The 20,608-nt window shown below is 35.7% G+C and overlaps 2 protein-coding genes across 2 annotated transcripts in view; one reads left to right on the plus strand and one right to left on the minus strand.

Moving 5' to 3' along the window:
• The window catches only part of tenm1 (teneurin transmembrane protein 1), a 542,101-nt gene that overhangs the window by 354,649 nt on the left and 166,844 nt on the right, over nt 1-20,608 (minus strand). The window contains exon 5 of the mRNA XM_068221426.2: nt 14,546-14,723. The gene's annotated coding sequence lies outside the window, so the exon portion shown is untranslated. The remainder of the gene's footprint in view (nt 1-14,545; nt 14,724-20,608) is intronic.
• Nucleotides 1-20,608, plus strand: part of LOC141385799 (uncharacterized) — a 460,928-nt gene that overhangs the window by 346,916 nt on the left and 93,404 nt on the right. The gene's annotated exons all lie outside the window — the stretch shown is intronic.

The raw sequence follows: 20,608 nt of genomic DNA on the forward strand, positions 1-20,608 counted from the left end.
GAACAGCATTTAAAGGTTTAGTTTACCTAAAAATAAAATTCTGTCAACGTTAACCTTTACACGTACTTTTTTTTTTTTTTGTTATTGTTGTTGTGGTTCTCCTGAACACAAAAGATTTAGTAAAGAATGTTAGAAACCTGCAACCATTGACTTCAATAGTATTTGTTTTTATCAATTACTATTGAAGTCAATGGTTGCACCATTCTTCAATATGTTCTTTTGTACTTTTGTAACAAAAACTCAAACTTGTATGGAATAAGTCATGGATGAGTAAACAATTTCATTTTAAACAAACAAAAGATATCTGACTTTAGTGCATATGTATTTGTAAAAGTTTACATTTTCAAACTCAAAATGTATGTGAGCAGAGTATTTCAAAGATGTGCACAACAACATTGACTATTGTGTGCAGTAGTCTAATTACTTCATGCTTATTTATTTTTTCATCCTTTAGCACTCCAAAAAACTACATTAGTAGATCAATAGACTAGCATCATCTATGCTTGTTCGTTTTGCGAATGAGCTGCAGTGTGTCTTTTCTTTACTTTGCTCATGGTCAGTACATCACTTCACATACACTGTCAGAAGTTAAGGTTCAAAAGTGGTCACTGTGGTGGCACCATTTTTAAAGGTGCATGACTGTATCTAAAGGGTCCATACTGGTACTTTTAAGATAATACAGAGGACTGGGCAGTTTTTTACTGCAAAATAAATTGTCACCCTTAATAGATTTTTTTTTTCTGTGTACACATAACATGTAAATAATTGATTGTAAGCAGCTAATACTTGTGGGGAGTAAAAACTCAAACCTAACTCTGTAAATTATCCTAGAAATGAATACATCTCAAAAACAAAACAAAATGTATATCATCATTAGTTTAATCACAAAGAGTTTGTAAACACCAGCAAAAATACAATACTGCTTTTTTCTATATATTTAACAAGGTCTGAATAAAAAAAATGGTCGCACTTTATTTTTATGGTCTGTTTGTTGAATTTAGGTTTTGCATTTACATGCCAACTATTTCTCATTAGATTACTAGTGGACAGTTAGGTTGAGGTTAGGGCTGGGGTTAGAGTTAGTATAAGTTGACATGTACTTGCAAAGTTTCAGTATCAACAAGGAGCAGTATCAACAGATATTAAGCAGACAGTCTACAAGTATTCAAATGGACCATCAAAATAAAGTGTTACCAGCAGAATTTATGTTAATTTATTACAACCGTTTTAGTTGATTTTCTGGTATGACCCATTTAAATAACTATAATATTAAATATATTGTTACCTTCATATAAAACTACTCATACTGTGAAATTGGTCAAACCACCCAACCTTATTAGTGTACTGTAAGTGTAAGGGTCCATCTACTAGTCCTATGACAGAACTAACATCATGGGTGAAGGTTAAGTGCGTGTAAGGCTTGTTAGCACATATGAAAAGAGATATTTTTATTTGTTAAATTTTTTTATAATTTGTTTCCAGCTCCAAATATAATCTGACTCCAATTTATAATAATTAAAATTTTGATTTATGTAATTCAAGCTGATTACCTTCTAGGTTGTGATTTGGTCTAATTTAAATCGATTAGCCAAATAAATCCTTATTTTCAGTTAATGGTTTATCGTTTACCCTAGTTGCTTAGAGTCAGTATACTGGCCAGTTACATGTGCTCACGGACACAACCAGCCAAGTAATATTAGGCTGCCCCATGCTTGCTCATAGATAAAGAAAGTTTGATAAAGCCACTAGATTAGATTTGTCTTAGTTTACCAAATTATTTGACGTAATCTTTATTTCTTATTGTGTATGTCTTTATTTCTTATTGTGTATATACTTGTATAGTTACCATTGTAGTTTATTATATCTGGTAATCAAAGAAGTGTGTCTGTGTATAATAACTCATTTTATTCACATTTATATGGATTTATGTTTACATTTTCTTAAATCAAAAATGTGTATTTATAATATTAATATAATATTAATTAGGGTAGCGCTTTATATAATTAAATCATTTCATTGTTAATCTACAGTGAAAGCAACAAATCCATGGTGGGGTAAGTGACTTTATAAAGTACACTATCTTTCCATTTGAAAAAGTACCCGACTTGTGCACTTGCATCCTCAGGAGTTCGTTCTTCCAAGTCTGAACTTGGCAAGTCTGAACTTCCAAGAACGCAAGTCCGAACTTTGCGTACTTGATATTGAGAAACAGCCTATGACTGATCCTGGTCGTAGGCTGCGGAAACATCAGCCTAAAAAATCTACTAGATTTAAATGCTTTCAGGAGATATTAGAGTTAAACAAGAATTTTACATTTATTTGTCACGCAAAGACTTTCTGTTCCAATTCACATAATCAAACAAAATAAGCCAATTAGATTGTACAACAGTAATTACCCAAAGATTCATTTAAGAGTTAAAGATTAATACCTGACTGTGTAGAAGTACGTTGCAGCATTTAAGTCTTGTTGCAGAGCTCAGAGACACAAACACTGCAACAGGGTATCCTGGCTACAGGTTCCCACAGATACTTCTGCACCTTTCCCCTAAATACTCAAATCACCATAAATTCAATACAATAAAAGCTTCACCAAGACCATTTCCTGGTCATGAGTTGAGCATCTGGCAAAAATCTTATCAAAGCCAAAACCCAAATCAACAGAAATAAAGGAAATAGTAAAATATTACAGTGAAATTAAGACCACTTTACCAATCACACAGAGACACCAAACATGACTATAAAGCAACAAGATACACCATAATAAATATAAATGTCTATAACTTAACTTAAACAGTTCTCAGGGTTTAATATTATGGAGAGACTTAGCATCCTTACATTAGTACCTAAGGGTGCTTTCACACCTGTGAATCGATTCATTTGTTCCGAAACAGGGATTAAAATTGTTACAATGCTGCTTTTTGTTCTTGGTGCGGTTCGCTTTCACACGGCAAAGTTTCTAAACGCACCAAAATAGCTAAAACAAGTCATGTGAAAGTTCATCACATTGGAGTTTCATGGTTTATTTTGTAAAGTCCCGCTCAGCTGTCGTGTGTCCTTATTTTAATTTATGGCGATGAGCAATATGACATTATAAGCAGAAAGCTGTGCTTTTATTTTGAATGAAGACGCCCACAGACATCGTCATCAGATATAAATCAGAGGTAAGACTCTCTTATACAGAGTCCTTGGCTAGACTGCAGTTTGGTAAATGTTGGTAAATGAGGAAGGTTGCTGTTTTGATCCCTGCTCAGAGCAAGTTGGGTGGTGTAGAACCGGTGGGGTTACATTGGTGCCGTGACCCAGATGGGAATAAGGTTTAGGGGTTGAGTGTATAGAAGCCAGCTAGTGAAGTGCTGTGCAAAACCTCATACCTCTGACCTCTAAAAAAGTTGCTCTAGTGACAGACACTAGAGGCCATGGTCTTTAGCTTCTCTGGTAGAGCAAATAACTCCCATGTGGAAAGCAACAGGTTTGATCCTAGTTCAGAGTGAGTTGGGTGGTGTTGGACCAGCAGGGTTACACATACACTATAATGCTGACTAATTTTAAATGAATGAATTTAAAATGGCAGATGTTAACGTTTCCATTTACATCAATTAGTATTAAATTTAATACTGGCTATAACCTCAGGCAACCAGAATCAGGAGAAATCGTGTTGTATGCTTAATATTTTTGGTGAAGAAAAGGTAATTTGACATCAAACAAGAACTAGTGGATCCCATACTAATGAGTCCTTCTCCAGAAAATAAACTTCAGTTTTTATAATCTCAGTAATGTGTGTAGTTAAACAGGTGAGATCTTAATATTCCTAGGTTTGCACTTGTATATTCCTTCTAAAGGGCACTGGTGTGAAAATGTCACGCTCATCTCCCACCAATAACAAACAGAAAGATGAATGATTCTGCAGCAGATGCTTCCTTATCTGCCTATGTCTGGCCTGAACTTCAATAAAATACAAAGAAATTAAATGGAGAGACACACACACTATTCATCCATTCAAACAACATTCAAATCCATTAGACTGGGAAAGAAGATATCAGTTCCCTCAGAGTCACCGTGCCCTCAACACAGCAGTCATTGATCTTTGCTTTTCTCGACAGCCTTACAGGCAACTCTGCTTGCCCATACAGAACCTTTTAAGCAGTACATCTATTTTATGTCTAATGAACTTGTATTTGGGCCCATAAATAAATCACACTAATGTAAAAACATCACGCAGTCCCAATTCTCACCACACATTTAACAAGTGAAGCATGGACTGTACTCTGCCACAGTCAAAAATAGATGGAAAACTACAGCTTGGGTTCTTTGCTTTTACATTTTATTAGAGAACATTGCTTGTTCGTTCTCTTTCGCAATTTTTGCTCCTAATTGTAATCCACTGCAGGAGATCATCAACCAATTCTTGGGAAAAATATTTCCCTGAAGCCTTAAACGTTTCTAAACACTTTTTTTCATAACACCACAAGGTCTCCTGAAGGTGAAAAACCAATCATGTCCAACTTACTGTAAGATGTGGCCAAGCTGCTTTCTTAGCTGTGGAAAAAGAAAAAAAAAGCTATCTATAACCTCAATTTGACACTCTGAATTGTTGGTGGTAAATCAGACAATGCCTCGTTCATCTTTCTCCATGCTGTCCATAAAGATGCCAATAATATATTGAGGCTGGCTGTAACAGCCATCATATTCCATATATACCCACCCCATCATATTCATAAAAAGAGGCACTTTAATGAGGCCTGACCCATGAGATGAACCCCTTTCCAAACTCATAAACGCATCAAAAGCAAATACCTTGATGGTATTATGGGGTCACGGGGGCTCTGCATGATCTGCCAGCCCAGGAGCAGTGTAAGGGAGTTCCAGGCCAGTTGATGAAACTGTCATTTGCTCTGTTCTCAGTTTATTGCTGCTGAAAATTTTGCATTCATCAAAATTTAAGTTAATGGCATTGACACCAAGGCCCAATCCCATTTCTACCCCCTAGCCCTTCCCCTTACCCATACTCCTTGTTTTGCGCGTTCACGTGAAGGGGTAGGGGTGTCCCAATTCTCTTTGGCTTGATAGCATAGCCTTCCTAAGGGGAAAGCTAGATACCCCTTGAAAGATTTTTCATGACCACACTCGAAACCAAGGGGTAAGAATATTTCCCAGAAAACACTAGCTACAACAGCAGCATGGCTGCACACAGAAGTTAAGAGATGCACAAATTAGTATTTTTTAAATATATTCATAACAGTGTTCCTGTTTTACCATCATGCTTAAAAAAACGCTAAATTTTGCTATCAATAATCGATAATAATAACTCCTGTATAGTAATACCACAACATTCTGTCACTCAGTGACACTCGAATACCCAATTAGAACAGTCTTGTGGCAGGAAATGAGCTTTTTACAGTGTCCGCTATAGTGTTAATGTTGTTTTTGTTCATTCATTCATTCATTCATTCATTCATTCATTTATTCATTCATTCATTTTCTTTTCGGCTTAGTCCCTTTATTAATCCGGGGTTGCCACAGCGGAATGAAACACCAATGTTGTTTTTGTTTGTTTACATAATAAATATGGCCATGGTGTAAATACACAGTTCAGTTACGATCTTATTGCCACATTATATCGTTATTGTCAGGTAAGAAACAAGGAAAATCCAACTGCGAGTGAAGGACGGTTCAATGAAGTGCAACAGTAAATATAAGTCTTGAAGTGCTCAAAAGTATAACTATACTTGCAGAATGTCCAGAACAGAGAGCTTCCACAGGTCCAATAGAAGGCAAGAGAGAATAAATGGACATTATTCAGACAGGCATATGAAAACAACAATGGACTGATATCGAGCAGTTAAAAACTCAGACTGTTATATAGCCCACAAAACAGGCAACAGCTGGAACTCTCTGATTAGGTCAGCTGATCAGAACGGACGCTACCATGAAAAGGTAAACAGACATATTCACCCACGCACACACACCACAACACATACGCCATAACACATAACATACAGGAAGAACACACAGACCCATAAACCCAGACAGTTATTATAGAATGATATACGCCTTCAGTGACTTCCTGAAGATAAGTACCAAAACAATAACGAAACTGGAATAACTACAGCAGTTGCGATCGTCAATCTCATATGAAGCAAGAGATTGCAATGACATATGATGACATACGCAGGTGCTGTAGTGCTGTCCCATTTCTTAGGGGTAAATTTTGAAGCCCGTCCCATTCACACTCTGTTTCAAGGGCCAAGGGGTAGGGGTACAAAAATAGAATTACAGTAGGATTGGGCCCAAGTCTACACCAAGTCAATGTGTGATCGTATCACATCATCTGCATGTGGGCTAAAAAGCATGAAGTAAAGACTACAGCCAATGACTACAGTAAATTATAGTTGTGGTCTGAGCCTGTGGGAGGAAATAAGTATCTATATGAGCAGGAGTCAATAGTCTACATCCATCATCTAAAAAGGAAATGAGACTACGACTGCAAACTGTAAACAAAGACCAAGTCGAAGCAGCTTTCCGTCTGTGCGGTCTTAAATGTTTTGCTCACTTTCATCGTTTTTCTTACTTTCATCACTTTGGCTTTTATTCTCATGCACTGAACTGCCAATCGGTGTTCTGTCTACATCAATGGCGCAGACGCTGATGGACTCACATTCAACATTCTCAATCCGCTTAAAAGGTTCTGTATGGGAACACACCGCAAAAACTAAGCCCCGACTGAAGCTCATTGATGTCTTGGCAGCTGACTGTCAGCTTGTGCGCCTTAGGCCAAATAAACAGGAGGCTGTCATCAAATTTGTGAAAATAACTTGTTATTTAAAGTATCAATAAGAATGTGTTTAGAACCTGAAAACACAAAGCGACCAGAAATGTTTTGAATTATGTGCCACTGCTTTCAAGCTAAAGTGTTTTAAGAATTTATAGACTTGTATTAGCTGTGCAATAGTGAAGAAAAATGCAATAGGCAATAGCACGCTAAATAATGCAATATTCAATATGCAATATGAAATTTTAAAAAGCGATGTAACAAACATGTTACATATTCAACTTCAGAAAGTGAACAGCAATGGTTTATGTTGCATAAAACAAACCAGACATTTTTGACAATGAAAACAATCAATAATAAATAATATGTATATCACCCACATTTTGCTCCGCTAGTATAGTTTTATCAAACTGAAAACATCCATTAAAATTAGGAAAATGAAAACAACTAAAAAACAGAATGCGTTTTTTTCTTATTCTTATTTTCTCGTATTGTTTTCTTTACATTACCTGACCGTTTGGCCATATTTCAGCATCTACATTCACTTAAATCATGACTTGTTTTCAGAGATGTGAGTTTTCATGTATAAATATGCAATGTACTGTATATAGACTTTAGTATTGAATTGCTCAGTTATTGCAAACCATTCATAAGGAATTAATAGTCTATATTCTTCATTTCAAGCAAATGAGACTATGATTACAAGCAGATCTTGATGGTCAATTCCGATTTTGTGACAGTCTCCGATTTTTTTGATGACCAGCTTACATTATCTTTTAAAAGTGACTCGTATTTGATCGTCTGCATTTACGCAGCACACGACAAAGGCACAATGACTAGGGAAAAAAAAAAGAGCGGCCGCTGACTAACGGCTGATAATAAAAGAGCGTTCTTTTCTCTATTTCTGTATGTAATCTGTTCGCAAAAAGTAAAAACGGGCCGTGTGTATTTTTTGTGAGCGACAGGGTGGAAAATCTCGATACCGGCTCAGCATTGTGATGTACGATGGCATAATCTTTCGACCCAACCCAATCGCCTACTGCATTTCTCTTCACTATTGCACAGCTAATACAAGTCTATAAGTAGATAAAACACTTCTGTACATTTACAATCATTTGATCATTTGATATTTTGCAGAAGCAGTTAAATTACAAATTGTCTTATTTGCAAAGTAAAAATATAAGAGGAACAGCATTCCAAAAAAAAACACAACCAAATGCATCCATAGCTATAGTATATTGGTATAAACTACATGATGACTTTTCAACTTTAATGATGTGTAATGGTGGGACAACCCAAGTCACATAGGATCAAAGCAATTGCGAAGCATGCTAATTCAACAATCCAATGAATTTCTCATGGAAAGTTTTCACATTACTTTTCACCAGAAAAGTATTTTCTCTTTAATATATAATTAGGTCAAAATTATTAGCCCCCTTGAATTATTAGACCCCCTGTTTATTTTTCCCCAATTTCTGTTTAACGGAGAGAAGTTTTTTTCAAGACATTTTTAAACATAATAGTTTTAATAACTCATTTCTAATAACTGATTTATTTTATCTTCGCCATGATTACAGTAAATAATATTTGACTAGATATTTTTCAAGACACTTTTATACAGCTTAAAGTGACATTTAAAGGCTTAACTAGGTTAATTAGGTTAACTAGGCAGGTTAGGGTAATTAGGCAAGTCATTGAATAACAATGGTTTGTTCTGTAGACTATCGACAAAAAAAATATGCGTACAGGGACTACTAAGTTTGTCCTTAAAATGGTGTTTAAAAAATTAATAACTGCTTTTATTCTAGCCGAAATAAAACAAATAAGACTTTTCCAGAAGGAAAAAATATTATCAGACATACTGTGAAAATTTCCTTGCCCTGGTAAACATTATTTGGTAAAAAATTTTAAAAAGAAAAAAAATTCAAAAGGAGGCTAATAGTTCTGATTTCAACTATATGACACAATGGAGAATAAAAGGTTTCTGCCATAAAACTTCCATTTCATGCCAACTTTAAAAGCACTTACTGCATCAGACAGGTATCTTTGACTTTCCAGACAGACTGATAAAAAACCCATCTACCCCTACTCGCAAAAATGCCATATAACCATCCAATCAGATCAGATCTTAGCAGATTAAGAAAGTGTTTTCCAGTTTGTGGGCAATATGCATCAGACAGTTGGTGGGTGGTCTGTGGGTGTGCCGTCTGAAGCTACTGAAATCCCAGTAAAAGATCTTGCACCCAACAAACGAGCTACAATTCTCCAGTGTGTCTGCAACACAAGATCTTGTTTAGATAGAAGTAATATTTTTACACTGGGTTAGACCAGGCCTACGCAGAACAAGTCATTCAAAATAGTATTTTCTGATTATGTTTAGAAAATATTCACTCTAAAGCTAACCCATCTGGGCTTTACACCGTGCCTATATGGGACATGACAGCTGTCACTTGCATCACAACAGCTAGAGGCTCCACCGGACACAGCACCTTGAAATAGAAGGAGGCATCTGGTCATTGTCAGAGATTAGTGCATCGCAGTGCATCCACTGTTTACATTAAGTGCTACTGTCTACAGAAACAGTTCTCAAAGTCTCAATTCAAAGACCCAAATCTAAATTTGTATCAATAGCTATGTTGCCATACAAAGATGCGAATTACAGTAAATGTATGCGCAAAACTGGAACATCGCAAAAGACATGCAAATATAAGCACCGTTTCCATCCAGTGAGTCAAAGACAACAAAATCGTCACTTCCTGATTAACTGGGATATTTACTGGGCATTTACTGAGGTAGGAGAAGCTGCATGAATCTTTTCCTTGTTTAATAAATTACTTATGCCTCAGAAGACAATGTCATTACGCCATGAACGCGTAGTGGCGTTTGAAGGTGTAAGATGCGGAGCACAGGCGCTCTAGAAAGTTCTGGATGTAATTAATAATATAATAACACTAATACTGAAATGGTTAAGCCATTTTAGAATGACCAAAACAACACTTCAGATGTTTTACAGTGTGCTCAGCCTGCTAGTTTGTCCATTCACATACATTTTTATCATTATCTCTAATAACAAAATCACATGACTTTTAAATGTGCATACTGGGATTTGTTTTAGTAAAAGTGTTTCCATCGTAGTTTATGCACATCTTTTATTATTATCAAATAAAAAAGTGTATTCTACTAAGTTATGTGTATGCGTTTTTATGTGCATTTTCAAAATTTATGCGCATCTTGTCGTTTCCATCAACTGATTTTTTATGCGCGTATCTAAAATGCACATAAAAATAAGTGGATGGAAATGTAGATAATGTCAAATTTCCAGAAAAACTGTTAATAACTAAACTTGATTTTAATAAAAATGGACAACCATTAAAAAAAAAAAACTGTATAGCGTATAAATGTATACATGAATTATGCATTTGAAAATACAATAATAACAAGTACAAAAGTGAAAATGTAAGTATTATATAGTTCTACTTCACATCTCATTACAAATCAAACAGACCAGTTGTGCTGGATTGGAGCAAAGTGAATGCATACTTCTGTCCAGGCCCAGATTAGGAACCCAGGGGCCCCTGGGCACATTGTCTTGTAAGGTCCCCTACCCGGCTGCACCCCTATAGTTGAATTAAAAAATAAAAATAATATAATAATTTTTAAATAAAATGAATCCATAATTTGTTGCCCAATTATTTAAATAAATGATATATAGTACATATATATTTATAGTCAACAAAGATTTAACTTATTTTTCAAAGCATTGAATAAAAATACTAATAAAACTAGTGAAAATTAATGTTTTTTTAGTATACTTGTTCAAGTTCACTAAAACAGTACTATATAATATGGTATTAATATTTGTTTACTTATTTTAAGGGTATTTTTAATGTATAACTTTTACAAATGTATAAAGCATATAATTGGCATGGCATATAACACACAATACTTTCATAATTTTCATAGTCTTTAATAATACACACACTTATTAATGATTTACTGTCTCTCTCCTCTTCTCCTGTATTTTCTATACTCTTCTTGTGATGAAAAGTAGGCAAACAGCATAGATCAACTTGATTATAAACCTAAAAGTATCTGAAATTACACACACTATACCTCTTCTCCTCTCCAGTCTCTCTCTTCTTCAGGGCATTTCTCTCTCTCTTTCTCTCTCTCTCTCTCCTTTTTCTGTCTGTCTCTCTGACATGATGAATCCTGTCCACGCTGCACTGCTGTTACCCTCCTCCGCCTAGTTAATGCTAGCTTACTCATCTAACGTTACCATAACGTCTACTTCTAATGATTAGTCCGTTTAAAGAAGGTGTGTATGGAACATGCCTCAATAAAGATGCTTCCTCTCCTCTTTCTCCCGCGAGTCTCTCCATCTATTAAATGTTCTTTACACAGAGCCATGAGGTCTGAGAATATGGGTGAAGTAGGGCTAGTTGAGGCAAATGATGATGACGAACAGAGTTCGGAAGATTGTAGATAACATTGTAGATACAAATCAATTCTATTAAGATGTTGCTAACATTTAACACCAGGTGTAAAATAACTATTTATAGAATATAATCACTATTTAGATGCTGTAACACATTTAAAATAGGCTAAGCATTTTACCTTTTAGCTTTTTGTAATGTAATGGGCAACACAAATGTCTTAATGACTCAGGCTGTACTGCAGATCTCTTGCATGCCCCCATACTGAATGTAACACCAAACCATGATTTTTCCTTCAACACACTTGACTGATTTCAGTAAGAATCTTGGGTCCATGCGGATTCCAATAGGTCTTCAGCAGTATTAGTGAAGTTTGGGATGCAGTTCAACGGATGATTCATCTGAAAAATGTACATCAAATCTACATACTAAAAGTTAAGTTATTATTTGTTGCTCTTACAACTGGGATCGACAACAAGACATTTGTCAGGTAGTGTAGACAGGGCACCTCTGACTCAAATCAGACTCATTTTGCACTTGCAGACTGTAGGAATTCATGGAGATGCTGTTTGACTGCAGAACACCTAACATGTCTAAATAAAGAAATTGTACTTGTAACGAGTCTCCTAGACTGGGTTCTCATTTTTCTAACACCTAACACACAATTAATGCTCTTAAAATAATTAATGCTCTTAAAATCTGCCTTTGAAAAGCCCCAGCCTACAGTTTCACCATGGAAATCATGGCTGCTGCAGTGTGAAGCACACAGAAAAAACAATCTATCATTGTTTTCTGGAGTTTAACTTCAGCAATGTTTCCCAGGAGTTTGCTTTGCGAGGTTCTGGAGCAGTTCAGCTCTTTACGGTGAGTCTGATTCATCAACAGTATATACAGGTCACAATAATATTCAACAGTGAGCTTGTGCATAGCAGATGGAGTTGACAATGCCTTCATTATTCTTCAGGCACAGCATCTGCTTCTCCCGACTAGTCTTGCATTCCAAATTAAAGAGAAATGTTGTTGGCCTATCACTGTCTCTAACGTGGGTGAAGCGTGCCCTAACTACGACCCACAGCACTATATCTTCCAGTACAAGCTTAGCTGGTGCTTCCGTTCAACAGGAGCGGCCTGAAAAACAAGTCTGCTCTGCAACAGCTTTTTGCCCTTGACTGGAAAAACATAACTCCCATGACTCTTCCTATTCATTTTGGTGCTTTGTGTTTAACGAGATGAATACTGGAGACAAAACACCAATATCGGAGCCGTCTCACCGTCGTAGCTTATTTTGCTCTGTAGGAATTTTGCATTAAAATGCCAAAAGGAGGTTTTATTACCCTGCATAATGCATAATCAACGGCGATCTTCTTACGATCCAAGAGAGAATCAGGAGTTATAGCGGCGCTACACACTTTATTTCTTGTGCTATATGGGGTATAAAATCTGTCCAGCCTTGCAGCTCCGCCCTCTGAGAATTTCACCCAGGTGGACTGCCTAACTGATAAGTTTTATCCCATAGAAAATCTACCAATGCAATAATGTTGGACAAAACAGCTGTCGTTTTTTTTTTCCCTATCAGCAGCAGAAGCAGCAGCACAATTTCTCTCAGTTCTTATTAGTATAATGTCCTCTGATCTACCGATTCTTCAAACGTGGGCCTGCTTAGTAAACACCTAGACCCTAAAATAAAGTGAACATGGCAGTACCGCCCACAACAGAGTAAACACTTTGGTTCTTATGAATCTTGGACATGATTTTCATCCTCAAAGCAGTGCAAAACAACAACACTACACCTGTTCTAATACAAAAGCCCTGATGGCGAACGTACCTCCCCCCCTTCACCACAATCCCAGTAAACCTCATTACTCTGATCACTGTGGGTTTCTTGCAGAAAGAACTACTCCAACTTGCAGGAAAAGTATTCCATTTTAAATTAATGAGCTCTGAAACCAGAGCTCATTTGCTTCTGTCTCTGAGCCCATTTACGATTGCAGATCCTCTAAGTAAAGCCGCCATGAGAAAGGGAATTGGTAGCATAAGAACAAAAGGAAAGAAACAGAGGATGGAAATAAAGCCACAGTTAAGATTTAAAGCCATAGAATATTTTATATATTTGATCTTTGTACTTGCTTATGCTTAGCTTGCGATTTCATGCACATTTTGTAGCTGTCAGATGTAAGGCAAAATGCTTGTGATATAAAATCAGAACTCAAGGGTCGCGCACATTTAGAATAAATAAACCAGGTGTAGAATTAAATTAGCAAACTTAGTAAATATGTAAACGAAAAACGTCCTTTCATTAAGCAGTTTCTTGTCTTATGCCAATGATACATATCATCATGTAACAACAAACAATATATATGTTATATAACATAAACAACAAACAATATATAATATGTTATATAACAATAACAACAAACAATAACAAGCAAACAATATACATTAGTACAAGAAAAGTAAATAGCCTATTGACCTTATTCTTCAATGCAAAGTTGGCTTGTTTTTCGCGATTGTTTTAGAACTGGCTTAATGTTTTCCTTTTCGTTCCCCCTCGACCATTTAAAAAATAATGGAAGGGGTTTAACATTGGGTTTGTCCATATTTGACCCAATGCTGGATTAGAACAACCCTATAAGTCCAAGCTTTGTGTCACAAATGCATTGCTGAAAAAAACATATAATAAGTGAGTTTTAGCTACTTTAAGGTAGCATTCAGAAAATTAAAACACCCTTGAAGAAACTCGATACAGAAGAACATAACATAACCTACTGCCAGCTAGTGTTTCAGAAGTGTTATTGCAGAGCAACACAAACAGCATGCAGAAGCATAAACGTACGGCTACGTGCAAGGCATAAACGGGGGGTCACGCCAATCTCTCGCTGCAGAAGTATAAACTTGCCTCTCCTCCACAATGAATCGTTCAACCAGGATTTAGAACAGAAAAAGCACTCTGTACAAATTATACTGGCAGAAACATTCATAATAAACACCAGACCTAAATAAATTGATTAAATGCAGAACTGGAAGAAAAGCACAACTCAAAAACTCATCTCTCTCTCATACACAAAAGCACAAACCTAAAAAGAAAAGATCTACTGTATATCTTTCCCCTTTGGGTTTTTCAAAGAAATATCAACAGCCTCATTCATGTGAGAACAACTTATCTTCCCCTAGTTCAGAAAGATCTGACACATCAGTCTAACATTTGTCATCCCCTCATCAGGCACCTGTAACAGCTTGCTATCAACACCTGCTTCTCCTAGCACATTCCCACCCTATATCATTCACAGCACGACAACTCTTCGTTCTTTAAATTCAGATGCTAAACAGATTTTATACTCACCTCTTCCTGCCCTTTTTGTTCCTTTTCACCATATGATCATGTGGGTTTTTTTTTTTTTGTCTCATGTTTCGGACTCTGTACGCTGTCACTGTAACCGCAGACTCCCATTCCCAATGGTCTTCAAAACACTGGTTAGCTGCTTGCTTAGACATCTTCATGGTGAGAAAACGTCTGGTTCCTTTTTTTATATAAAGAGAAAAAGAAAAAAAGAGAGAATTAATTTTGATGTTAAATATTTAGTGATTTTTCTATATATATATATTTGTTTGTTATACTGAACTCAGAATGAGTCAAAACAGTTTTCTATAGAAAATGACAGCATACCACAGATGCTCTTGATAAAGATTAAGCTTTATTTAATCCGGAACCTTTCTTCAGCATTTGCGCAGCACATTTCAGCGCAGATTGTTTTGCTAACACAACACATTGTAAAGCAAGCTTATAGTGTATAGAGGCTGTTATTTGAGGATTGGGCATTGCACTGCAAACCATATTTGACTCAACAGGTAACCCACAAGCCGTGCAAGAGGAAAAGCTCTAATAAACCTTGGAAATATATATATATATATATATATATATATATATATATATATATATATATATATATATATATTGTAGCGAGGCAGAGGGAAAACAGCGACACAGTTGGATAAGTTTACAGACAAGTCCCCGGAGGGTGCTTTATTTACAAAGTGAAGGTGGTGTAAATGGTGCTCTTCTTCAGGGTGAGGTGCTCTGGTGCTCCGGGAAGTAGGTGAAGGAAAGTGAGTAGTCGGGTGTAGGATCGTCACGAGCTGGAGTCCGCTAAGGAGAGACAGAGAGACAAGCATTAGCACAGGGAGTCATTGGGTGAATGAAGCTCATCTTCTCCTGGCGTAGGTTTGGCTTATATGCCTCTCTGCGTGATGACGTCCAGCTGTGAGCGATCCTGAGTTGATTATGGTCCAGCTGGGTTGAATTAGCGACCAGGGCGACGTGACATGTGTGCGCTCGTTACAATATATATACATATATATATATATATATATATATATATATATATATATATATATATATATATATATATATATATATATATATATATATATATATATATATATATATATATATATATATATATAGTATGCAACCTGGAGGCCAAAAAAACATTATGAAATCAACCTTTTACGAAAGTATGCACCTACCCATATGCAGCCAGTGGTTTGTGTGAATATACTTAAAGCATTAGTTCACTATAGGACCATACTTAGTTACATTAGTTCATTAGTTTATTCAAAAATAAAATTGCTGTTAATAATTGCCTTCATGTTTTTACAGCACACAGAAATGTTTCTGAAGCTTTATGTAATAACAGTTGAAATACTATGGGCCCTATCATCCACCCGGTGAAATGTGGCGCAAGGCGCAACACAATTATTGTTTGCTAGTTTCAGCTCAGCGCAAGAGTCATTTTGATGTTTTGCACCACGCTGTTTAAATAGCAAATACATTTGCACTCATATGTGCACCCATAGGCATTCTGAAAAAAAAGGAGGCGTGTTCAGGCGCATTGCTGGCGCGTTACTATTTTGAGGAACTAAAATAAACTGTTAAATAGATCAAATCAAAGCAGGTCTAAAGTCCAGCACAGAGAGCATTAGTTGTGCGCCTCGCTTAAATATTGCTTAATACACACAGTGTGTACAGCAGTACGCAAATATCTTTAAAAATGAAAAGATTTAAAGGATTCAAATATTGCAAAAATTATATTTTCTAGTCTACATAAATAAATAAATAACTTATGCACATAATGTAGTAGGATAAACTTTTTATTCGATAAGAAAAGATTCATATAAACTATGATGGAAAACAAATTCCAGTATGCACAATAAAAAGGTCATGTGATTTTGTTATAAGAGATCATGTGATGATAAAAATGTGTGTGAATGTATTAACCAGCTGGCTGACACTGCAAAACATCTGAAACGTTTTTGTTGTTCTAAAATGCCTGAACTGTTTCAGTATTGGGAAATTAATAATATAATAACACTTTTAAACGCCACCACGCATTCATTGCGTGTCGGAAATGTCTTTTGAGGCACAAGTAATTTATTGAATAAGAAAAGATTCACACAGCTTCTTCTACATCAGTAAATTCCATTTTTACTTTTGATATTGGGCACCAGATAATCAGGAAGTGAAGATTTTGTTCTCTTTGACTCATTGGATGGAAACATAGCAACTGAGGTCACATAAAATGTTTTTTGTTCCTTTTCTGAACTTTGAACATCTCAGGACCATTGCTGTCTATGGAGGGTCGGAAAGATCTAGTGTTTCATCTAAAATATTTTCATTTGTGATCTGAAGATGAACAAAGGTTTCAAGGAATCGGAATGGCATGAGGGTAAATAATCATTGACAGAATTAAACTCAACTCAATTTATTTCTAACCACAATGGCTACCAAAGTGCTGTACATAAAAACACTTAATACATGCAAACATACAAGGAACCAAAATACACAAACTCACAACACATGATTTAAAGCTAAAGAAAATAAGTGTGTTTTCAGTGACCTCTGAAAAGACTCAAAAGCAGATGTTCTTAAGGAGAGTGAAAGATCGTTCCAAAGTCTTAGAGCTGTTACTGAAAAAGCTCTATCACCTCAACATTTCAGGTGTGATCGTGAAACTGTCAAAAAGAACTGAACATGTCTCGATCATGTCAAGATCATGTTTTACCATAGATTATAGACCTAGGGTGCCACCATCTTGGACTACCACTGTGTCTAATGTCACAGTGTTGGTTCCGTTCCCTCAGCTGAACAAATACAAAAGAAGTAATGGACTGAACATTGAGACTGCAAAGTCTAATTTAACCAAATGCGTGTAGTTGTGGACATGTGGCTGGTGCAAATTCAAACGTCAGATGTGTGTCCAATATAAAAATACATTTTTATTCTATTTTTCTTTTTTCCCCTTTTAATTACTGATCATTTGATGTGCTTTAGTCCACTCTCTGTATCATGCTGCTTGACTGCTAGTCTGGGTTTCAACAAGGTCCATCACTGGCGTAATGGGGGTGGGCACTTTCACTTTTCAACTACAGCTGCTCACCTCTGCTCGTGTTCGAACCAAACTAAGATCAGCACGGTTTTTCACATGGCAGGTTTTTACATCCTTCATACATGTTGAGGGATCTAATTGATCGACTTGAAAAGGGAACATGTCTTGACATAATAAACAAAGAAGAGACTTAAAGGGTGAAGTCATGTATCATTTTAAGCGTTGCATGTAAATCCCCTTGTCAGGGAGTGCTGGAGCAGCGTTAGAGAGTGGACCAAAGCGCATCAAATGAAAGGTATTAGCAAAAGAAAAATACACAACTTAGGACACTTACATGCTTGCATTTGTTGTATTTGCACCAGCTCTGCCATGTACGTCCAAAGTGGAATCCAATGTACAAAATAATGTACAATAAATAAACTCGACTGAGTGCTTTATTTCCCTTTAAAGGTTTAGTTCACCCTAAATGTAATTTTTGTTTGGTTTAATCACCCTCATCATTTCAAACAAACCCACAGAAAAATTTGTTAACTTCTGAACACAATTGAAGATGCTGTTAAGCAAATCTGAGAGATTTCCGATCCTCCTCTGAAAAGTCTATTCATGACACTTCGAGATTAAAATATAACTATTCACATTTACTGATCACTGAAAAATAAAAGCTTAAATTAAATCCGTTCATCACACAAAGCAGTCATGTTTCAGGTCCAAAGTGAAACCGCATGATTTATATGAGTTTTATTTTAAAATAGCTTTATGAACATTTTAAAGAATGTGAATTCTAGGTGAATTGACTTTCAGTAGAAAGGCAGCACCTAACAAGATGTAATTAAAGCGATCTTCATTTGTGTCCTGAAGATGAACACAAGAATTATAAGTGACTGAAAGATGGCAAGATTTGATTTTGTCTATCAGGAACTGATTGGCTCATAGAAACTTCATGCTGTAAACTAAATGAACAACAGTCTCGAGAGAGTGACAGGCTGCTGGGGGAGAAATTGAAACCCGTTGCTCAGCTCTTCACGTGTTTTAAACTCAAAATAAGCTGCACAGATAAATTGTTCTTAACAAACGCTACATACTGTACATTTATATTTGAACGGGACTAAGATCTGATGCATTTCTCGTATGAAATGTACAAAATCAATGTTGTTCAGAAAGAAATTCCTATGTTTGATACATGTAGATTATCTTTTTAAGGAATAGTTCTTCTTATTTACTCTCTCTCCCTTTCAAGTCGTTTTCAAACCTCTAATCAGTTGAACACAAAAGAAGAATTTTTTGAAGAAAGCTGAAAACCTGTAACCATTGACTTCCATAGTGGGAAAAATAAATACTATTCTAGTCAATGTATACAGGTTTCCAGCTTTCATCACAAGATTTTCACTTGTGTACAACATATAAAGAAACTCAAAGGTTTGGAAAAAGTAAAGAGTAAATAAATAAGGACAAAATTTCCATTTTTGGGTGAACCTTTAAGCTAAATGCTGAAACATCTTACACAATGAAAGTCTGGTGATCCAGGAGGTTTGTATAGGTTTGTATAAAAGCTGTTATTATTTCTGTTATTTCAAATGGACCCTGCTGAAAAAAAAACATGCGCAGAGCATCTTCCAGCAAGAGTTAACTCCTGGAACCAACCAACCGTGACTCATGGTGTGAGTGCAACAAAGCATTGTTGCTCACTTGACATATGAAGCGTTCATTTGCATATGCAGTGTCCTCAAAAAGTTCTGATCAAGGCAAAGTGGGCTACAGAACAACAGCAGAATAAATATTTCTGCTGATAAAGAAACGCAACGCAAATGAAAAGAAATTCAGAATGTAGAAAGACTTTTTATGTATTGATTACTTTTAAAACATCTTTATGAAACACCACTAAACTATGTTCACTCAGACATTGTAGATAGTAATCGGTATGTGGTGTATACAATCCCTAACGTAACATACCGAAAGCAGTTCAATGAAATCAATTGAGCTCATAAAAAGCTACAGTAAAAAAGCTGGAATAGGAACAGGAAGAAGACGAGGAGTATAAACACAAGACTAATGGGTCAGGGGTAACATGATATAAACCATCCAATGGCCTATGGCACAAACTAAAAGGCATGACGCAGGAACGCAACCAAACAGCATGACACTTAACTAGCCATCAATCAACGTCTAAAGTTGTGCACAATAATCTTCATAAATAAAGAAATAAAATGGCTTCCAGTAATCAGGACATCACAGCTGCAAGCCTGACTGTGACTTGTAGATTTCCATTACTAGGAAATCAAACAGAAAATCAGTTTGGGAAAAAGGATTTTCCAAATATTTCAGCATTTTTACAGGGTTTTGAGAATTATGTGCAACACCTCCACTACAGCTTGGCAATAAGAAATAAAGACAAATTAGAAATCAGTCAAGTCATGCCCCTAAGACATTTTATAAGAATGAAAAAAAAAAACTGCTTTGAATGAGTGCATGTTAGAAATAAAACAGCTTAATTTAATTATTTATCTCATTAGTCCTATGAAGTCCCATTCATCATTATTCTCAATCACTCATAGTAATAAGTGCCTGATTTAAAGGCTTAACTAGATTAATTGTGTTAACTGGGCAAGTTAGGTTCATTAGGCAAGTCATTGGACAACAGTGGTTTGTTCTGTAGCTAATCAAAAAATAATAATTCTTAAACAATATTGACCTTAAATGTTTTTTTTAAGTATTAAAAATGCTTTTATTTCAGACAAAAAAAAAAATTTCAAATATTATTTATTATTATTAAAAAAAAGAAAAACAAATATTATAAGAGTTACAGTAAACAGCAGTTAAACAGTTAAACATCATTTGGAAAATATTTGGAAAAGAACACAAAACTCACATAAAGGCTAATGATTTTGTCTTTAACAGATAAAAACAACAGCCGTTATTTCATCTAGACTAACAAAAACATTATAATTAATTCCCATAAAATGCCAGTTGGTATGGACTACATTGCAATTATGATTTCAATGTTTACATTATATCACAGTTAT

This window comes from Danio rerio, chromosome 5, assembly GCF_049306965.1.
Source record: "Danio rerio strain Tuebingen ecotype United States chromosome 5, GRCz12tu, whole genome shotgun sequence".
Taxonomy (NCBI): Eukaryota; Metazoa; Chordata; class Actinopteri; order Cypriniformes; family Danionidae; genus Danio; species Danio rerio.